The sequence below is a fragment of the Crinia signifera genome, chromosome 2, assembly GCF_055691185.1.
Source record: "Crinia signifera chromosome 2, ASM5569118v1, whole genome shotgun sequence".
In the NCBI taxonomy this organism is placed as follows: Eukaryota; Metazoa; Chordata; class Amphibia; order Anura; family Myobatrachidae; genus Crinia; species Crinia signifera.
Window position 1 is genome coordinate 217,957,187 of NC_139218.1, and position 21,632 is coordinate 217,978,818.

Below are 21,632 nucleotides of genomic sequence, written 5' to 3' on the forward strand. Positions count from 1 at the left end.
GTCCACCCATCGATGTCCTGAGACTGCTGTGCTGGTTCCGGTTCTGACACTACAGGTAATTCGTGTCTTGATTTGCGCCTCAAAAAATTATGCAGCGCACAACATGCAAGCACTATCCATTGGATTTTGTCGATGCGCATATTGATTGCACTGTGGAAAATCCTGAACTTGTTGCTCATTATGCCGAAGGCATTTTCCACAGTGCGTCGCGCCCTGCAAAGCCTGTAATTAAAAATACGACGCTCCTGATTAAGCACTCTCTGAGGATAGGGACGCATGATGTGCTCATGGAGTGCGAATGCCTCGTCAGCTAGGAAAACAAAATTTAGTCCATTTTGGCAATCATCACTAGAAGGGAGGTTGAGGCGCTTTGTGGCAAGGTGCTGGTAAAAAAGAGTGTCTTTCAGTGAACCTCCATCTGATGCCCTGCCATTTTTACCCACATCCACATAAACAAATTCATAATTGGCGTCCACTATCGCCAGCAGTACTACACTAAAAAACCCTTTATAGTTATAGTACAAGGAACCAGATTTGGGTGGCTGTGTAATGCGGACATGCTTCCCATCGATGGCCCCTCCGCAGTTTGGAAAGTTCCATCTGGTCTCAAAATCGGCCGCAATACCCTGCCATTCCTCACGGGTAGTAGGAAACTAGAAAAAAAGGTTGAAGAAAAATGATTTTCATTTGAGGTTTATATTTACATCACTTTATAGCATATTTCATTGTTGATGCTCACAATTGAGCCTTCCCAAGGAGGACAATTGATTGGCAGTACACACTTCTACACATAATTATACTTTGCAAACCATGTATGATATATATTACGGATGGACAGATGTTGCCAAACTAGAAATGCGACCATGCCTTGCCACAGTTTAAACACTACCTTTCTTTATTGCTGAACTGTGGCAAGGCATGATGTGATTTGTACTTGCACAACATCTTGAGAGGCAGCGGTTGGCCAGGCCTGTATTAAGCCCATGCTTGTTGTGTTTTACTGGGTTACAACAAACCAACCTGGGCAGATTTCTCCTGCCCCATAAAAAAGCCACCACACAGTTACGGGCCACCCCACCCCAACTCTCCCCCTCCTCGTCTCCGTAAGCCTTGCCGCTGGGGTGGTCAGCAATCTTAAGCGGTGTCTGGTTTAATTCAGATTTTACAACATTAAACAATGTATTTGGTGTGTGCTCATTTCTCTAGGTATATGTCTGCTGCTGCTTTCAGAGCATGCGGGGAGCACACATAGAGAACAAAGGACACTTCAAATAAAGCAATTAAGTGGGAACACAATGGGACCATGTGCATTAGCATATATACTCTACGGAGGATGCTGTGAATACATATTTACAACTAATGTGACTTTTAAATTGTCCTTACCTTCAAGTATTGTGGCTTGAGGACAGCATATAGGGCCCTGCAGGTTTCAGGAATTATACGGCCCAAAGCCTGAGGTGAAATCAAGGACCCAAACTTCAGATCCGCTAGGGATCTACCTGTTGCCAGGAAACGCAGAGTGACGATCAGCCTGTCCTCTGCAGGTATTGCCCTCCGCATGGTGGTATCCTGTCTTTGGATATAGGGCCTCACCAGTCCCAGCAGTTCCTGGAATGTACTGTCATCCATCCGCAGGTAGTTACGGTAGTCTACTGGGTTGTTTTCACGAATCTGGACAAGTAGTGGCACATGAGAGAGAGTTTCCCTCTGTAAAAGCCAATGCTTGGTCCAGCAGGATCGCCTTGCCCTATTGGGGCCTTTTCCTCTCTCATCATTAGAGCTCTCCCTTTCTGCTACCACAGCAGCTCCTGCATATGCTGCCAGCAATTTGCAATGAAAAGTATCCATTATTGACCTTGGAAAAGGTTGATTAGCACACTAGCTGCAATAACCTGATGAGGGAATACAAACTAGTCACTCTGCACAAATGCAATAATTTTAAAATGGCTGCTGAGCCTTTATACAACCCTGCAAACACCCACTTCTACAGCCTGCCAATGAGGGGTTTGTTATTTTTTTTAAATCCCTGCCCATTATGCAAACACTGTGATCGTCCAGGATCTAGCCAAGTAGCTGTGACGTCAGATCGTATACCATATCGTTTGCAGATCGTACATTATTTTCAGTCCAAATCTGATGGTTTTTAGCCTATAGTGCGTTCCCGTGACATCGCATACGATATCGGACGAAACATGAATCGTACCGTGGGTACGCACCTTTAGGATATAAATGAAGAAGACTTGTCCTTGCTGAATTGGATCGTGGCTGCAAACAGAGGTGACCGTGGGAAATAACTGTCGGGAATATGGAGCAAGGCCCTTTGGAGGGCTAACCTTGCTGGATCCTCATTGGCGGCAATGGAGTCCGTGGCACTTGAAGCAGTAGATGATCAGCAGGTTGACTTCCTTGAAGACGCTCAGGAGTGTAGTGGGAAACTACAAAGCCAGACCGGAGCAATGATGCATAGGGTTAGACATCATTGTACTGACTGGCGGTCTAACTCGGCCAGTCAGTACTTAACAGGTGGACTGTGCAGCGATAGGTCAGGCAATCTGACAGGGGAGGCGGAGCCGCACAGGAGAGGCTGAGGGAACCAACAAGAGAGAGGGCGACAGATTTCAGCCGGCCAGGATTGTACGCAGCTGCGCAAACGCCGGCATTCAGTCACAGGGCTAACCAGACACAAACACACATGGCGGCACGCCACTCATACCCTGCATGGAATCAGAGCACACATCACCGGTGTCACCACGCGGTGACAGCGCGGACACATGTACCCCACCGGAACCAGGGACATAAGCAGAGGTGAGAGCCATGGTATTATAAGTGCAGTTAGAGAGCCTAGGGCTGGGCACAGCACAGGGGTTTTGAGTAAACGCCATGGTGGAAGTGACACAATTCTCCAGGTGGTGCTGCACTCCAGGAGGTCTCAGAGATGGCGTCCACACTGCAGAGGGACAGAGACCAGCACGCCCGCGGAAGGGCAAGGAGCACTATGTATCGCCCACTACAGGAGCAAGATAGAGGCAGAGGGCCATTGGCAGGCGCATCGGTGGAGCGGAGGCCGCGGTGCAGTCCCCACAGGATTCAGCGCCGTCGGAGCTCACCAAGATGGCGCCGGCGGAAGCAGAGGCCGGGACACAGGAGAAGCAGGCCGCGCATCCCACTGCCGATCAACAGCTCCCGCTGGTCAGGGTGTTCCAGCTGGCTGGCAGAAGAGGGCAAAACCGTATACTAAGCTGCTCTCCACCCGGAGACAGGATCTTTTGACGGATATGTACCGGAGCTCAGTCCCCAGGCTGCCGCTCACATGCTTGGCCAAGCCACGCCCCGACAATGTGTGTTCTTTTAAGTGTGTTGTGCCCACTAAAATGAATTACTTATGTCCAGTTGAGTATGGTTTATGTGTATTTTATTGTATGTTATAAAAGTTATTCTCTTGTAGCTGGTAACATAGTAATTAAGGCTGAAAAAAAGACGTTAGTCCATAGAGTTCTATTTATCTTGTAACTATTATTATTATTATAATTTTATTATAATTTTATTTATAATGCACTACAAGTGTTTCGCAGCGCCGTACAAAGGAACAATACAGGGAGACAAAACTTGGCATAACATTGAATAAATAACAAAAATACAGTACAAATAAAAAGCGCCACAGTTCAATACACATTACAGCTTAAATATAATATAATATAACTACTGACTTGAGTAAGTCCTATCTATAGGATTCCCTTAGTGGCCAAAAATGCATCCAGTTTTAAATTCATTAACAGTAGTTGCTGTAATCACCCCCACCGGCAATGAGTTCCAGAAAGTTTCTGCTCTAATGGTGAAGAATCCCCTTCTTAATTCAGTACGGAATTTCTTTTTCTCAGGCCTCAGTACATGCCCGTGCGTCCAAAGTATAGGCCTGTTGGTGAATAAATGATGTCCCAAGTCCATATGATTCACAATCCTGTATCTGAACATAATAATCATATCACATTTCAACCTCAATTTCTAGAATGAAAAATATTCAGCCTGGTTAACATATCTTTGTAATCTAGTGATTCAAGACCTTTTACTAGCTTAGTTGTCCTTCTCTGTACCTGTTCCAATTCATTTATGTTCTTTTTAAGGTGCAGTGCCCAGAACTGAACACAATATTCCAAGTGTGGTCTTACCAATGCCTTGCAAAGAGGCACTATCACATTGGTATCCCTTGAATCCATTACCCTTTTAATGCATGCCAGTGTCCGGTTTGCTTTTGCTGCTTCACTTGAGCAGTGTGCACTATTACACAATTTTTCATTTATGATGACCCCCCAAGTCCTTATTTACAGCAGAATTCTCTATAATAACTTAATTTAGCCTATATGTAGCTTGTTCATTTTTGTTACCATAATGGATTACTTTACATTTTTCAACGTTAAACTGCATTTTCCACCTTTCCAGTTTATTTAAGTCACTTTGTAGTGTTTCCTCATCCTCTCCTGAGTTGATTTCCTTACTCAATTACGTGTCGTCCGCAAATATTGCAATTTTACTTCCAATAATCCATTAATGACTATATTAAACAAGGTGGGTCCCAATATTCAATATACCCTAAATTACCTAGTTTCATTAATAGTCTCTTATTAGGCACCGTGTCAAAAGCTTTAGCGAGATCAAGCAGTATTACATCAACATATTTCCCTAAGTCCAGCCCCCTACTGACTTCCTCATAGAAGCTAATTAAATTAGTCTGACATTATACATTTTTGACTAACCCATCCTGTTTCACAGTCATTGGTATATGTTCTAGCCTTAATTATGGTGTAAAATTCAGTGTATTTCTTATTCTTCCATGCATTCCATTCCATTGAGGTTTTTAGAATTATAGTTTTATGAATCACTTTACAACACTTTGAATGCAGCAAAAAGTGGCTGTACACATCGACCTACTAAGAAATGGTTGGACAGTCATGTTCATTGCAATGGGGGTAATAGAGAACTGGTTTATCACACTGCAGGATTAAATCCAATCAAATGAGTATTAACTGGCTCAAAGTTTGATTGTTTAGATTACAATGAGGTCATATGCTGCACAATGATTGGTCAGTCTTGTGAATTCATTGATACAACTTGTTAGTAAGAAATTAATACTTTAAAGACTCCCCTTTTGTCCCAAAATGATGAAATTTTCCAATAAAATCATAACCATTATCTTGCTACCTTAAATAAACATAAACTAATATCCATAATGCTTGAAATATACATATGATTTTATTTTCGTGAGCCATTTATTTAAGTGTTCATTGAACAATAAATTCTGAAGAATCCTGATTTATAGTTTCAAATGCAACTCATTAGATACAGACAACATTTATTTTACATCGTGTTTGTTAAACATATCCTTAAAACTAATAATGGCACAGAAACATAATGTCCTACTCTTTTGAAATTGCTTTTAGAATTAGGACATCTTTTATTCAAACACAGCATTTAAAAACGAATGGATGATTTTGGTATGGCTGAAAAAGTCAAATTTTGACCTTCCTAGCCAACCTACTCTGCAAATGAATAAAGCTTTGAAAAGCATAGAAAGGCATTTGACTAATATCTGGAATCGGATAAAAGGGAGCACTGTAATAGGACTCAGCCGCTATCTAACGCACCAGCTTAATGATTCTGAACAAAATAAAATGAATTGTAATGGAGCTGATGATTACCATCAAGCAAGTCTCACACACTGTTTTACTGTGGAACAGTAAAAGAAGGATTGTTTAATGTTGGAGTCTGCTTCAAACGAATTGGCACAGTCTAAAAAAGATGTCCTTATGTGATAAAGATTTCACTCCCAGGTGTGAAGCGAAAAGTTCACAGCTTCAGCTAAATACACTTCTGAGCGGTACATTTTAATAGGCCCCAGCTTTCACTTCTCAGTAAATAAAGGTCTACAATCATTAGATAAGCTGTCTGCATTATGTCTGTACACGGTGTTGCAGACAGCTATTACAGGGCAGCTTGAAAGCGTTCTTTTATTATGTTCATTCAAAGGGAGTCATGTTGGAAGTGTTAGTGGACAGATATTTTTCCTTTTTAGTCGCAGGCGAGGAAAGTGATTCATTGTGATGCATACATTGTTACGTGCAAAATACTTTAATTGTGATTTTTTTTTTTTATATGTAAATTTATCATGTTTCAAAACTTTTTCTGACTTGGAGACATTTATTTTGAGTTATTGTGTTCAGGTTCATTGGAAATGCCACATAGGGGGTATTCAATCTTTGCCATTATCCACCGACGAAAATAACGGCACCCGCTAATTCAATGCTGCCATTCCCGACGGCATTGAAGGCAGTCAGATCCGACTTATTTTAAAGTTGTATTTGTTTTTTTCCTAAACTGCCGCGGATTGTCGAATTCACGTTTTAGACAAGCCATGGACTTTCCGATACTTGACAGTAGGAACCTTGAGTTCTGACTGTCGAGTCACTGTTGGATTTGGATGAAAACGGCCCTGGATTACGACTGTTGGGGCGTTCTGACAGTTAAAATCCCAGATTGCATTACCCCATCCCCCACCCCATAATGTTGTATTGACAAGTAGTGAAGGATTTTGATTGGATGTAGTTTTATATAAATAAGTGAGGTGTGTATTAACCCTTTGAGTGCCAAAATCCACTAAACATGCCAACATCTCTGAGAGAGATAAGCAAAATATAAGCTAAAAATGCCAGCGTCGCTAACGTTTGTTATAGAAATTCATACTAAAAATGTGTAAAATTATATTTCCTATATAAGGTAAACATTACAGGTCTTTACGATGAATAAAAATGTTTGCTTGGCAATTTTCACACCTATTTTGACAAATTCACTTGGCACTCAAAGGGTTTATAGCTATCAATGGAGTTTCTGGTTCAGTCTATTTTTTTATTTTTTTTAAGCAAATTTTTCTTTATTGAAGTATGACTCAGATCTCAGAGAAAGATCTAAGAGAAATTCAAATTTAACACATTTGACAATGTGAAACAAAGTATTGGTAGTATCACATCAATAAGTGAAGTTTATAAAGAAGCATTCTCAACATAAACTTTTTGAATTATTACTCTGACCAGTTATCTCAGCTAGCCAGAGTGGGAGTAGCGGTAATAACATAGGGCCTTATTTTGGTTCACTCTTTCTGACAAAATCCTTCTTAGATGGACAAAACCATGTGCACTGCAGGGGAGCATATTCAAAATGTGCAGAGAGAGTTAGATTTGGGTGGGGTTTTATTTCAAAGTGAGATCTATATTGAAGTGTAAAAATAAAGCAGCCAGTATTTTCCCTGCACAGAAACAAAATTACTCACCCAAATCTAATTCTCTCTGCACATGTTACATCTGCCCCCCTGCAGTGCACATGGTTTTGTCCATCTAAGAAGTATTTTGTCAGAAAGAGTGAACCAAAATAAGGCCCATAGTGTATTGAAGAAGCATTTCCATAATTTCTACCCTAAGTTGTGATGGTACAGTGGCAATGTAACTTTCCCACGTTCATCAGTCTAAATGTATTATATTATTTCTGCTGTACCACAGGTTGCCACAAGTGCAAAGGGTAGTATCTAATTACCCGGGGACATTGACTGTAGGTAATAGCCTCATCAAGGGCTATGCGATCAACCCTGAAAAGCCAGCTTATCAAGAATTATTTTCACATGCGTAAGACAGACAAAACCAAATTCCTGAAAGTAGCCACATTTATCGGAAAATGGGGCTGTGGTCAGTGAAAACACACAGGTTTCATTGAAGCGGTGTGTTTTTTTAAAGATTTTTTTTTTTTTTACAGGCAATCTAAGTCAATATCCTGTGTAAAAAAAAATATATATATCTGAAATATTGGGAAAAGTCACTACAAAATGGCAGTTTTCCCATCCTGATTTTTTTTCTGCAGTTAATTGGATACCCTCTAAGTATCTACATCAGGGGTGTCAAACTCAAATTCATCGGGGGCCGCATCAGCAGTTTGGTCACCCTCAAAGGGCCGGTTGTATCTGTAGGACTATGTGTCCACTCTTTATTATCATAATAGTGTCCTTCATACAAGTATGTCCCAAATAATACCACTGTAACTCAGCAGTAGCATTTCCCTCCTGCTATTTCTGTGAACTGCAGTGCATTAGGGCACACGCTGCCTGCACAGGGGGGCAGCACTCAGTCTTAGGGCATATGTCCTGCTTATTATCATGGGACACAGCAATTCGTGATGGGCTGCAATGTGCCAGTGCACACACACACACATAGGCAGAGAGTTTGACACTTACCCGCTCTGATGCGTCCATTCCAGTCTGAGCTGCTCCACCACCAAGGACACAGCTGCGCTCTCACACAGGCCCATTTCCCCCTCCCTCCTGTGAGTAGCGCTCCTCGCACTATCTATCCAGGAGTGGGGGGCAGCGTGCTCCCGGTCACTGTGCAGTGCACACTCAGCAGTAAGTGACCTGGAGCGCTCAGCAGCAGCAGCACCATTCACCACGACGGACCTGCTCTTTCCTCTCTCTGGCTCCTATACAGCAGGTGGGAGCGGAGGAGGGGTTGATGACCGGCGGCACTGCGCTAGAGGGCAGACGTTCTCTGGCTTGTAGGCTGCCGCGCATGCGCTGAAGAGGCGGCTTTCTTGTTTAAAAAAAAATCGAGAATAAAAGGTGAAGGCTGGCGGCGGCTGCGCGGGCCACATGAAGAGGTCTGGCGGGCCAGGTTTGGCCAGCGGGCCTTGTGTTTGACACCCGTGATCTACATAATAGTAATATAAATAGTGTTCTACATCAATTGCAACAATTGCCATAGAACTAGAAAACTGTAAAGTACAGACACATTCTCTCCTCACTTGTAGTGCTTGTAGCTAAAATTTATTTGAAAACCACCACAAATGACCAAGTATAGGATAAATACATTCAGCAGTTGACATATGTAAGCCTTACAGCAAAACAGTAAGCCAGGAGTAATTAGACTACACATAAAGTGATCAAAATGGTGATTTATATAAATCTAAAAACATCTAGCACATTACACCTGGCTCAGTGTCTTTTCTTCTGTGGTCAACATTAGCCTAATGCCAGTTTTATTTTAACACCTGTGGTTATTGGCCAAGATACTTACAATAAATGCACAGAGTAATAAAATTTATTTGAAATTAAAGTATTTCCAGAACTCAAAATCCTGTAAATCTTTGGCATAAGAACGTTTACACTTCCAAATAAAATGTTATTACACACAGAAATGGTCATGGTGACTTTTTGCCTTATGGCCTTGACATACAGTAAAAAGATGTAATTCAGTATGGTAAAACATTGGGGTTTGTTTAACAGAAAGCATGGACAATTTGGAGCTAATTTGACTCCAAAGAGGTAACAATTATACCCCTTTTCCACTGCACAAATAACCCAGGTTATTGCCAGTTCAACTCAGGATGGGTTGCAGTAAAAATGGTTCCTAAGAAAATGACCTGGATTTATTTACCTGGCAATCTTTAGAATCAGAATCAGCTTTATTGCCCAGGTATACTTGCGTATACTTGGAATTTGTTTTTGGTTTGCTGTGCAGCAGGCAGTTTGGTAACAAGTAAACAACAAAGTATAAACAATAAATAATATAACCAGGTGGGGGAACATGAACAGTCATACAGAAAGTTATTCAGAGGTGACACCGTGTTAGATTATGTGCAAAGGGTTTTGGCGTGACTTGACAGTGAGGTGTTCATGAGTTTACGTGTCAACAGGTGAACCGCTGGAGGGAAGAAACTTTTTAGGCTTCTGGTGGACCTGGTGGGAATAGCCCTGGAGCGTCTGCCTGATGGCAGCAGGTTTAACAAGCCATGGCCAGGATGTAGTTGGTCTTTGACTATCTTCGTTGCCCGCTTTTTTGCTGTGGACAGGTACAGGTCCTGGACAGAGGGAAGATCTGTCCTGATTTATCTTCTCCGCAGTTCTACTTTTTGGAGTCTGCATTTGTCTCTCCTGCTGGCGTACCAGGCCAGTATTGAGGAGCACAGTATAGACTCCACAATCGCGGAGTAAAAGAGGAGCAGACGCTTCTGTGGGATATTGAACTTCCTCAGTTGCCTAAGGAAGACTAGCCTCTGCAGTGCTTTTCTAACAATAGTATAAGTGTTGAGCCCCCATTTGTGGTCCCTGGAGATTATGGTTCCTAGGAACTTAAAGGAGTCCACTAGCGACACCCCAGTGCCAGCAATGTACGTAATTCATCGCATAAACCATTGTTTAGTTTCAGGGCTAAAGAAGCAATTATGTAGTTTACATAGGCAGCATAGTGCTGTATTGGTATTCTGAATACAGCACTACGTAAACGACGTAACTGCCGCCGCAAAACTAAACAAGTACCACTGATTGCGCCTCTGAGGTGCAGTCGTTGGTTTACAGGGAGAAGAGCAGGGGTGAGAATACACATCCCTGGGGGCTCCTGTGCTGATGGACCGCACTTGGGAGGTGAATTTCCCCACTTTCACAACTTATTTTCTATCAGTCAGAAAGTCCACAATCCAAGAACACGTAGCTTCAGGAACTCCTAGGCGGAGTAGTTTGGATTGGAGGCTGTTGGGATGGTTGTGTTGAAAGCTGAGCTGAAGTCGGCAAACAGGACCCTTGCTGGGGGGGGGGGGGGGGGGGGTTGGAGTCATAAGAGGAGACAGAAAAAACGGTCAGAGAGGTAGGAGGACAACCAGGAGAGGGCAGTTTCACACAGATCAAGGGAGTATAAGATTTGTAAAAGGAGAGGGTTTAGTGTCAAAAGCAGCAGAGAGTTTAAGAAGATTAAGCAAATAGTAGTGGCCCTAGATATTGCAACATGGAGATTGTTGCAGACTTTTGTGAGGGCAGTTTTAATGGAGTTGATGAAACCCAGACTGAAAGGGGTCAAGTAGGGAGTGGGAAGAGAGAAAGGGAGTAAGGTGGTTGTAAACAATGCAAAGGAGTTTGGAGGCCTTTGGAGGCAAAAGGGGGTAGAAAGATGGCTAGGGAATAGGGAAGATGAGAGTATGCTTGAAAGCACAGGGGACATTGCTTGATTAGAGGGGGAGATTGAGGAGGTGATCTGGATGGGAACAGGCAGAGTGAGCGAGGTGGGAGGGGATAGAGTCAGATGGGGAGGGGAGAGGAATGGATCAGGGCCATGACTTCCTCACCAGATACATGGGGAAAAGATTTCAGAGTTGGTAAAAGGGGTGGGGAGGAATGGTAAGGGAGAGGAGGTGGTTGGTTGCAGATTTTCTGGTTGGATGTGATGTCCTGATGTATGGAGTCAATTTTGGATGTAAAATAAGTAGCAAAGTTAAGAGCAGAGAGTGAGGAGGGGAGGTGGTAATAGGAGGGAGTTGACCGTGGCAAAAAGGCATCGGAGGGGACTGTGAGGAAATGATGTTCTTGAAATATGACTGTTTAAAATGGAAGGGCGTCACTGAAGGATGAAAGCATCATTTTGAAATGAAGGAAGTCTGCCTTAAAGTGTGATTTCCTCCACTATCGTTCAGCAGTATATGAGCATTTTTGCAGGTATCTGGTACATTTGGTGTGTTATGGTTGAGGTGCTAGCTTGGAAGGGTAAGTAGTGATCGGTGGAGCAACAAACTCTAGAGCAGAAGTAAGCTGATGCATTATATAGGGAAGTGGCTTGTTCATGACATGAAGAAGAGAGAATAGGAGAGAGAAGTGAGCCAAAGAGGTATGATAGGGAAGCGGTATCAATAGCTTCAATATTACGCTTAGTGATAGTAGTCTTGGGAGGTGGAGATGGATAAGCAGAGAGGGATAAGTTAAAATAAAGCAGGTTGTGGTCAGAGAGGGGGGATAGGTAGTTAGAGAAATCAGAAATCTCACAATAGTAGGTAAAAACCAGATCAAGTGAGCTTCCATTCACATGGGAGGGTGACTAGGTCCACTGGGAGAGACCAAGTAAAGATGTGATTTTAAGGCGTTTAGAGGCAGAGGTTTCTGTGGGAATATTCATAGGGATGTTTAAATGAACTAAGATAATGGAGGGAATGTCTGAGAGGAAGTGTGAAAGCCAGCAGAGCAAAGTTGGGTACTTGTGTACAATCACGGCTCCCACGATGGGCATCGTATACGGAAAAATGACATCGCATCGCATCAGATCGCATGCGATCTCATGCGATCTGATGCGATGCGATGTCATTTTTCACTGAAATTATGGATATAAGTTGAAATCATGTAAAATGCACCCCAAATGTCATTTTTCACACTGTACCACCCCCACTATCAACGCCAACCCAAAGCGTGGCGAGCGCAGCGAGCCCGCGAGGGGCGGTGGTACACGTCCTACGACCTTTTCATACCCCCACTATCCACGTCGGCGTGGAGTTGAGAATAGAAAGTGTGACGAGCGCAGCGGATACCTGTGAAGCCCGCGAGGGGACACGGATACCTGTGAAGGTATCCGCGTCCCCTCGCGGGGCTCGCTGCACTCGCCACACTTTCTTTTCTCAACTCCACGCCGACGTGGATAGTGGGGGTATGAAAAGGTCGTAGGACGCGTACTGCCGCCCCTCGTGGGCTCGCTGCGCTCGCCACGCTTCGGGTTGGCGTTGATAGTGGGGGTGGTACAGTGTGAAAAATGACATTTGGGGTGCATGTTACATGATTTCAACTCATGTCCATAATTACAGTGAAAAATGACATCAGATCGCATCAGATCGCATGCGATCTCATGCAATCACATGCGATGCGATCGCATACGATTTTTAACAAAAATGCATAAAAACATGGTAAAATCGCATCGCATCGCATGCCACTACATATGGCATGCGATGGGAGCCGTGATTGTACACAAGTACCCAAAGTTGAAGAGGAATTTTGAGGGTATACTTGTGGGGTGGTAATTGATTGCTAAATAGAGGGTAAAAGGAGTCGAACCCCACCACCATGGTGGCCCTAGGATCGTGGTGTATATAAGACTGCGGGGACACCAGCAGAGAGAGCAGCATGAGAAGTAGTGTCAGGGGGGTAATCCAGGTTTCAGTAGTGGCTAGGAGATGGAGGAAGTTGGAAATGAAAAGGTCATGAGTGGGGTCCGGGGAGCAGTTTGTTACAAATTAGGATAAGGGTTTGAGTTTTTGGGAGAGAAGTGAAGGAGATTATCAGGGTTGCTATAGCTCTGAGGAGAGAATAATTTTGAAGGATGGGATACAGGTGGTGACTGATCATGCTGGCCACTGAACTAGGAAGGGAAACAGCAGGAGTTGGGCATAGAGGAAGTACAGTGTGATACTGATTGCAGAGAGGTGAGGTGACAGTGGGAGGAGGGAGAGGTGAGGTAGATGGTCTGTGGAAGGGCAGCAGTGTATCACAGTGCACTAACAGGAGAGAAGGGGAAGGGAAGCAGAGGGGGGGATGGGAGGCAGTAGAGAGAGGAGGAGATGCAGGAGAGGACAGAGGTGATAACATGGAAAAAAAATAAAGTATTATGTAGAGGAGTGTTGAAGGGTGTTGTCAGCCTGGACATAGGGTGTTATTCATGCCTAATTGCAAGGCAAATTTTTGCAAATGGACAAAATCATGTTGCACTGCAGGTGGCTCAAATGTAACGTGCAGAGAGATTTAGATTTGGATGGTGCGTGTTCAAAATGAAATATAAATTACAGTGTAAAAATAAAACAGCCAATATTTACCCTGCACATACATAAAATAACTCGCTCAAATGTAAATCTCTTTCCATTTGCCTCTCCCGCAGTGCAGCATGGTTTTGTCCATTTTCTAATGTGCTTTGCAATCAGGTCTGAATAACCCCCATAGTGTGGATGAAGCAAATATTGGAAGTACAGTAGGAGTGGTAGATGAATAAGAGACAGAACAGTAGAATGGCAGAGATGCAAGCAATAGTGGTACCAAAGTAATTCATGCTGGATTTGCAACTATGGTGAATTTATACAGGTTACCAACAAGGCTGATGCATAGTTGTTAATACTGTAGTTGAAAAAATACACTGTGTTTGATAATGCAAACAACCCAATGTATCTACATTAACTATGCCTCAGTGATGACATTTCTAAACCAAGTATTTACAATGGCAAACAAATAATGGCATCACAAATGTTTTGTTGTTTGTTTTTTTGTTCAATTCAAATTGATTGTAAAGTGACCACAGACAGAGTGAGGGATGAATAGCAATGAACATACATGTGAAGTTGTGAAGCAGTCCAGGTGTTGATGCAGTTTTGAAGATGTTTGGATAAACAATTGGTAAATGTCCGGAAACATATTACTCTGTATAGCCGCTACTTGCAGTGTTTTCAGATCTGGTTTAGCAACTTGTCATGGCACCTTACCCAGAGCACCTACTCCGATAAACAGCTATCGCGTAGGTGCCTAAACCCAATAGTAGTAGCGAAAGTTCACATTGCAGGCATCCCAGTGTTACTGCCCATGTGTGACATTATCAATGGAAGATAGATGCAAGTGGATCTCTCTTCACATTTTGAACCCTATATCAGTTGATAAGTGTGCTAGCTCCAGTTGAAGATTGTGCTTGCTACTGCCTTCAAGTTCCAAATATGTTTATTCTGTTGAGCTTGATAAGTATCACAATGCATTAGGGGGACAGCAGTATGCTCAATTATCTATGGGAATGCAGGAGATATCACAGGCTTGTTACTGAATTAGTGGTTATCATGTGGAAATCACTGTTTCCGCATTACTAATGGAACTAAAGGTTTTGATAAATAAGTCCCAAATGTTATACCATTTTTTCTTGGTCCCTGTGGCCAGATGGTGTCTATCTGGTGGTCATCATACTGTCATGGTGATGTACCTATTTTTGTGTGGAGGCCTGGAGCTCTATTCTCCCCATTGTTAATCTGGCCCAGCGCTACCATATGGCAGCTGCCCATTGGAGGGTATCCTTGAGTCCACAAAAAAACCCAAAATATTAAGGATGCCTCTTTAAGGCACAGCCAGGATAATTGATGACCAGGGTCGACACTGCCTATGTGGCAAGATTCCAGAAGCTCCCACAGCACTGCACTTTACCTGTCAGTATGTTAGTCAGCAGCATTGGTGGGATGTCCCTTCCCTCTTAAGTCCTGTCCTCTCCTCCAAGTGCCAGACTGTTACTCACATTAATTGCTCTGCCACCCTAGACAACACGAGGAGCTGCTGCTGCTTAATTTAACCCTGGTAAGATATATTTCGACTGTTCTGACAGAGGCAGAGGCATAACTACCAATGGTGCAGCAGGACCCACTGCTGCCCCTGTCACCCACTGTTTCTCCCTGTCACCCATGGTTTTGTTGCATATTAAAAACTTGGGGTGGTGGAGGAGGTCCAAATGGTATTTTTGCATTGGGGCTCACCACCCACAAGTTCCGCCACAGGACAGGTCTAAAATAATCATTGTGCAGTGCTCTAATCTATTTTTTAATACTACAAATCACATGGCACTCCACCTGAGGTCTCTGTGCAATGGAACGAAAAGCTTACAGTTGAAATTTTAGTTATCATTTAAAATAATTGAAAACGAATTCTAAAACAGGGCATGACAATTTTTTTTTTTTAATCTAGGAGCCAGACACACGAGGGCCACTTACCTACATGCTTGTTGCTATGGGTTTCTTGCTTGGTGCCAGGGATTTTATGCTTGATGCCAGGGGTTTCATTCTCTTTGCCAGGGTTTGCTTGCTGGTTGCCAGAGGTACATGCTCGTTACCACGGAGGATTACACTTCCTCCTCTTGCTTCCCTTCCCCCTTCCCACCGTTACTATGTGCGGTAATATCAACAGCAGGGCAGAGCGGTGGACAACCCACCCGTGTATAAGAGCAACGGAATATGCTGCGCTATATAAGAAACTTAATAAATAATTAATAAAATAAATTTAAAAACTCGAGGCGGTTCTCGAGCTAATTGGTGCTCGCAGTCCGACAGCTGCCACTGCCGCTCCTGATTGGCAGCTGAACTGCAAACTCTGATTGGCTTGTGAGCCGGCTTGAACTTTGAAATAGTCGTGGACCTTCTCTAATACAGCGGGTGGCTTGTCCACTGCTTTACCCGACTGATTGCCAGGAAGCAGAGTCTGATCGCCATGGTGACCTGGCCCCTGGGATTGACCTGGCCCCTGGGATTTGTCAAGTCCTGTTCTAAAACAATAGATACAAATCTTTTTATTCCATTACATCTTACTGGGGAAAAAAAAGCTTCTTCCTGACATCGCTAAAGCAAATAGAAAATTGCAGAAATAAATACTATTTCTTCTGCCCAGTCACTGCCAGAACTATCCTTTGAGAAATAGTCAAAACCTCTGTCTGGTGAAAACAACTGTGTTTTCCAGAATTTATGGTAATCACCAATTACTAAATAAATTCCTTAAACTTTAAATATCACAAAAAAACAACAACCTTCAATTGCCAGAGTCTGAAAAAAAGCATACAGTATCTTGCCTGTAGATCCTCTCTCCTGTGGCTTGCAGGCTGCTGGTCAGTTCCTTGATGAGGCTTATGTATACTGTGCTTGCCAAGCTGCCCATCTTTTTTTTTCTGTAGTTGAGCGAGCAAGAGAGATTTTTGTTTTTGTTTCTGTTACACCTGTGCTTAAAGGCATTTCTAAAATGTATCTATTTTATTTTGTATATTTTTTATTATTTATGTTTACTTCTTGCTCTCTTTAAAGCTATTCTTTGTTTACAAAATGTAAAAAGTTCTATGAACATTTTGGATTGGACATGCTTTAGTGCCCAACTTTTTGGGGATCTGTGCTCCTCTGTTGATGTGTAAAGAAGAATTAACTGTGTTACAATAATAATAATTTAATTGGTACTCTTTTTACGATAGGACTCAAGGCACTTGTAATGGAGTACTTTCCACTGCTCCTTGGGGAGTCCTGTCCTCAGAAATTGTGGGTCCCAGGACTGTCCAAATAGGCAGGGCCCCCTTCACTTTCTTGAACACCTGAAATGCCTGATGAGACCTGTGTCGGCAGCCATAGGTGCCGATTCTGTGGGTGCTCAAGGGCCCGAGCACCCACGGGCCCGAGTCCTGCTGCTGGGTCGCCATATTAACTTGCTAATTTGCGGCTGCAGCGCCCACATTGCCGGACCCGCCACCTGGGAAACAGTATGCCGGGAAGAGTGTATTCTGTCCGCAGAGTACCTGCACTGTGGGGACATTTATGTATGTGGAACTCTGTTGCTGTAATTTAATTATTGAATACAACTGTGCTCCATAGTATAAAGTGATATTATTTTGTGGCCACACCCCTTGCCCATGAAGCCACTCCTCTATAATTTTGGCTTGAGCACTCACCAGCAAAAATATAAATCGGCACCTATGTCGGCAGCATCGGCCACACTACTCAACCTCTACGTTGCTTCAATGGAAATGTAAACTTATAATTTCTAAACTCCAATCCTGGGCCCCCTTTCTGTCTGGGCCCAGGACTGGAGTGCCCACAGCCCCCCTGATGGCTGCCCTATACTTTGAAAGCCTGTGCCATAGAGCATGCTTCCTGTGAATCCTATAAGGAACATACCTTGCCCAGTCTCGTGGGGAGAATTTAATTATAAGAGCTAATGGATTTGCCTGTCTGATTATGTGTGTCAGCCACCACGCAGGATCTTGCTGAAAAGTGGTACAGCAAGCAGTTTTGTGCGAACTGGGGTGCGAATCGGATGTACAAAGAGCCAGCCTACCATCATTTAAATGCCGCGGAACCATCCATTAGCATCTTTTGCTTTCCATTGAATTCCCTCTAAATGTGACTGCAACCTATACTTAAAGTGATGATCACAAATATGCTGTTGCGCTAACAGTTAAATTGAAGGGGAATGTGAGTTATATTTTTACGATTGTACATTGAGGAGCCTGACCGCACATGGCAGTCTGAAGCTAACATTCTATACTAGGATGCAGGGCTGCAATAGCAGGAAGCATTGACCAGTAAATAAATTACATTGGAGGCTGTCAGACTCATGTAGGATATCTTCATTGTGATTAAAGTGCTCCAAGTTGATTAAATGAAAGTCTGCCCAGTAACTCTCAGAATTATTATGCACATTTTTTCAGATAGGTGATCTAGTGTCACCATTTTATTAAGTGGAGGGCTATAAGGGCAGGTGGTGCATTTTTCATTACTTTAATTGTGTGATTTGGCTGGATTTTCAGCTTTTGATAAATGCTGTAGTGTTATATGACAGAATTAAAAGGATTTGGGAGTTTAAGAAAAGGACTTTGCAACAGGATTTCAACTCTTTGTATATTTGATGGATTTGGCTGGATTTTTGTTTTTGTTTTCAATCAGCGAGCTGCATTAAACACAGTGTTGAGCAGGTGTGCATATCGTCAGCATATTCCACCAGCACAAAGGCAAATACAATTCCAGATATCAAAAAAATTAATCCATCGCAACCTATGGATTATACTTTTCCCCCCGCATACGCAATTGAAGTGGATGCTGACTCCATTAACCAGAGCACGTGTCTGCAGCACAATCAGTGAAACTGCAATTAATCAGATTCCATCTCCTGGAAAGTACTTTACTAATAACATTTCTGTAGGTATTGTTGACAAATGAATGCGGTTTTCTAACCAAGTTAACTAGCATGTTTGTGCTTTTACCTAGTTTTAAGGATGAATTATTGATATTTCTCTGTATAATCCATTTGATTAAAATAGCTGGATGGTTTTAATAGCAGATTGTTATTATTCTAAATGTAGCAATTAATCCATTCATTTAAGGTGTGGTATCCGTTTCATTAACAAACATCACACATAGAGACTGACTATATTATACAACTGTTGCATGGAATGACTGGCTTATTCAGCAGTGAAGCTGCAAAATGTTACATGTTTTGATGACCAGTTCTGCCCCGTGTTTCCCAAGAATAAAACAATGCAGAATGAATGGATCTGTCCATCTCTAGTCATTTAAATTCAGAGAAATATTAATTTACAAATACAGCATGGAATTACAAAGCAAAATGAGATTGTTTTACAATAACTTCGCACCTCTGCAAAATAATTCAGTTCATTACACAGTAAAACTCAGTGGATGAAAACTGTAAAGGCATACACATGTTGCAACTTTAGCCTATTTCTAAGCGACCTGTCTAGATAACTTAGAAGTTGAGCACAAATCGCTCTGTGCGTACACCCCTGGGAAAAGGGATGTGCGGTCCCGTGCGGCGCTCTCACCGGCTCATATCTTGTATACATGCAGTCAATAGCTAGTAAGATCGCTTAGCAAGTGAGTTTAAATCACTATGTCTGTATATAACTTTTTTTTTGCATTTCACAAATGTCAATATGTATATATCTAGAGCAGCATGCTGACCTTGCTACTGTTGACTAGTTTCCAGTCAATGCTTAGCTTCCCTCAATCTCCTGTCACTGTCTATCTAAACGCCGACAGCCAAGTATAGGCATCTAACTAGACGCCATCAACCTCTAGTGGTCGATCATGGTATTGCCGATCTAAACATGGTCAATGCCGTTTATACCATAACCCGAGGGAGAATAGCCCTTGTCAGTTGGGATCCCAACTGTTGGACATTTGAATAGTTGCTTTTCAGGTATACTGACCATTGGAATCACGACTGTCATCTGGCACTCTAATGTCCATACTATCCTCCTGCTATACGTTTTGTGCACAAGCAGGCATTTACAATAAAGAAAACATTTTATGAGTTGAAAGTAAAACTGCAACAATTATTACCATAAACTACCAAGAGAAGAACATTTCACAAGAATTTTACAGGATCTCATGGTTAATTGAATTGGCTCCGTATGATACCATGGTTTTTCTAGGATTAGACTAGTTTATATGTGGATAGCAGTGAGCACATAATTAATTTTATATATAAATTATATATATTAATATAAATATAAATGTTGGATTGTCTGTTATTTTAGACTCCTCCCATCATGTTGTGCCTCCACAATGCTGCCATGTATGTGCTGTCTGCTGACTACACATGTGCTGTGACGATGCAGTAACTTGCTGGGGTCCCGTAACTATATTTATTGTCTGATGGAGTCCCAGAGCAAAATAGTTTGAGGACCCCTGCACTAAGCTATATGCCGGTGCGATCTGTCCAACATATCGCCCAGTGTGTACCCAGCTTAAACGTGATCAATAGAAAGAAGCATTTCATAAAGTATTCAAGACTTTGGATGTAATAGACTCACACATCAGTGTAGCAATGTATCAGCAATGGCACACTTCACTGTCATGGAATGGCAGAATCACCCACAAAATTATTTATATCTGGATGACTTTTGAGAACAAATACTATGAGTTCTGTTATGGCTGCAAAGGAGAGGCTGGCTGTCACTAGGAGTATATGTGCATGTATATAGGAGTATATGTGCACAATGGGGAATACCATGGCCTACTGTGTATAAAAGTAAGGACTGCTCTTGTTGGGCAACTGCTTGCGTATAATATCATTTTTTTTTTACTGTTGTGATTCCTTTTTCTTTATAATGTAAAGTGTAAATGTTGGAAGGTAGATTATTTAGAAAGGCAAACCAAATGTAGTGTAATCAGCACTTAAATATAGTGGAGGGATGTGGTGGGAGTAAGGTGGAAGATTACACAAAGGGCAGTATTCAATGTCCCTAATTGCGATGTGCAGCGAATCCTGTTTAGGATTTGCTGCACATTCCTCGTGTTCCGGAGGGCTGGAGCCCTCGCTGTCAGCCCTCACTGACACAGTATTCAATGAGGCAGGGGCTCGCTGCCCCTGACCACGAATGAGCTTGAGGATGGCGGCAGGCAGGGAGATGGAAGTCTCCCTGCCTGCCCCAGAACGTATGTGGGGGGGGGGGGAGGTGGACTCCCCGGGAGCCAGGCAGCACAGGCTGCCCCCCCCCCGGGAGAGCCAGCAGGGGACCGGGTATTCACTGCACCCGATCGTGCATATGTAATGATGTAATGATCGGGAGCAGTGAATATATGAAGAACTAATGAGCGGCTCTCTGCTCCCGGCGCCCTGCTGGCTGCTATGTGTAAAAAAAAAATATATATTTTTAAATTAAATATATATTCATGTGCTATAAGCACATGAATAAAAATAGCATGCCCCTTCTCAGAATAAAATTCCTGATTTTTTGACACCAAATGTAAAACAACAACAACTTTATTTTAAAAGTTCACTTTCCACTTCACCATGAAAAGATGGCGATTTGCTACACGGCGACACACGGCGAAAGTCACTTAGAAAGTCGGCGAGAAGTGCACGTTGAATAGGGTGATTCACTTTCTGACCCCAAAAAATCACCTTCCAACGCGAAAATAGCACAAATTTGCCGTGAAACAGGGCGAATTATCCTCATTGAATACTGCTCAAAGTCTATTTTTGTTTCATTTAAAAAAAAAATATCAAGTTATCTGGATCAGCTTTTAACTGTCATTTTATAGTTTGTGTTTGGAAAATAACAGGAGCTGGTACTTAGTCACTCTACATGACTTGATTCATATCCCTTTAGAGCAATATCAGTGATGTGGTTTTTAGGGTGCCAGACAGTTTCCCAACGTCGGGATCGCGACAGTCCAAACCCTGGCACTCGGGGTCGCGACGGCCACGGGCTATTCTCCCTCGTGGGGGTCCACCACCCCCATAGAGGGAGAATAGAATAGGTGGCGAGTGTAGCACGCCACCGTGCCCGCAG

At 42.8% G+C, this 21,632-nt stretch overlaps 1 protein-coding gene across 4 annotated transcripts in view; it reads left to right on the top strand.

Moving 5' to 3' along the window:
- BCAS3 (BCAS3 microtubule associated cell migration factor) overlaps positions 1-21,632 on the top strand; it is a 1,098,472-nt gene that overhangs the window by 78,044 nt on the left and 998,796 nt on the right. The window lies entirely within an intron of this gene.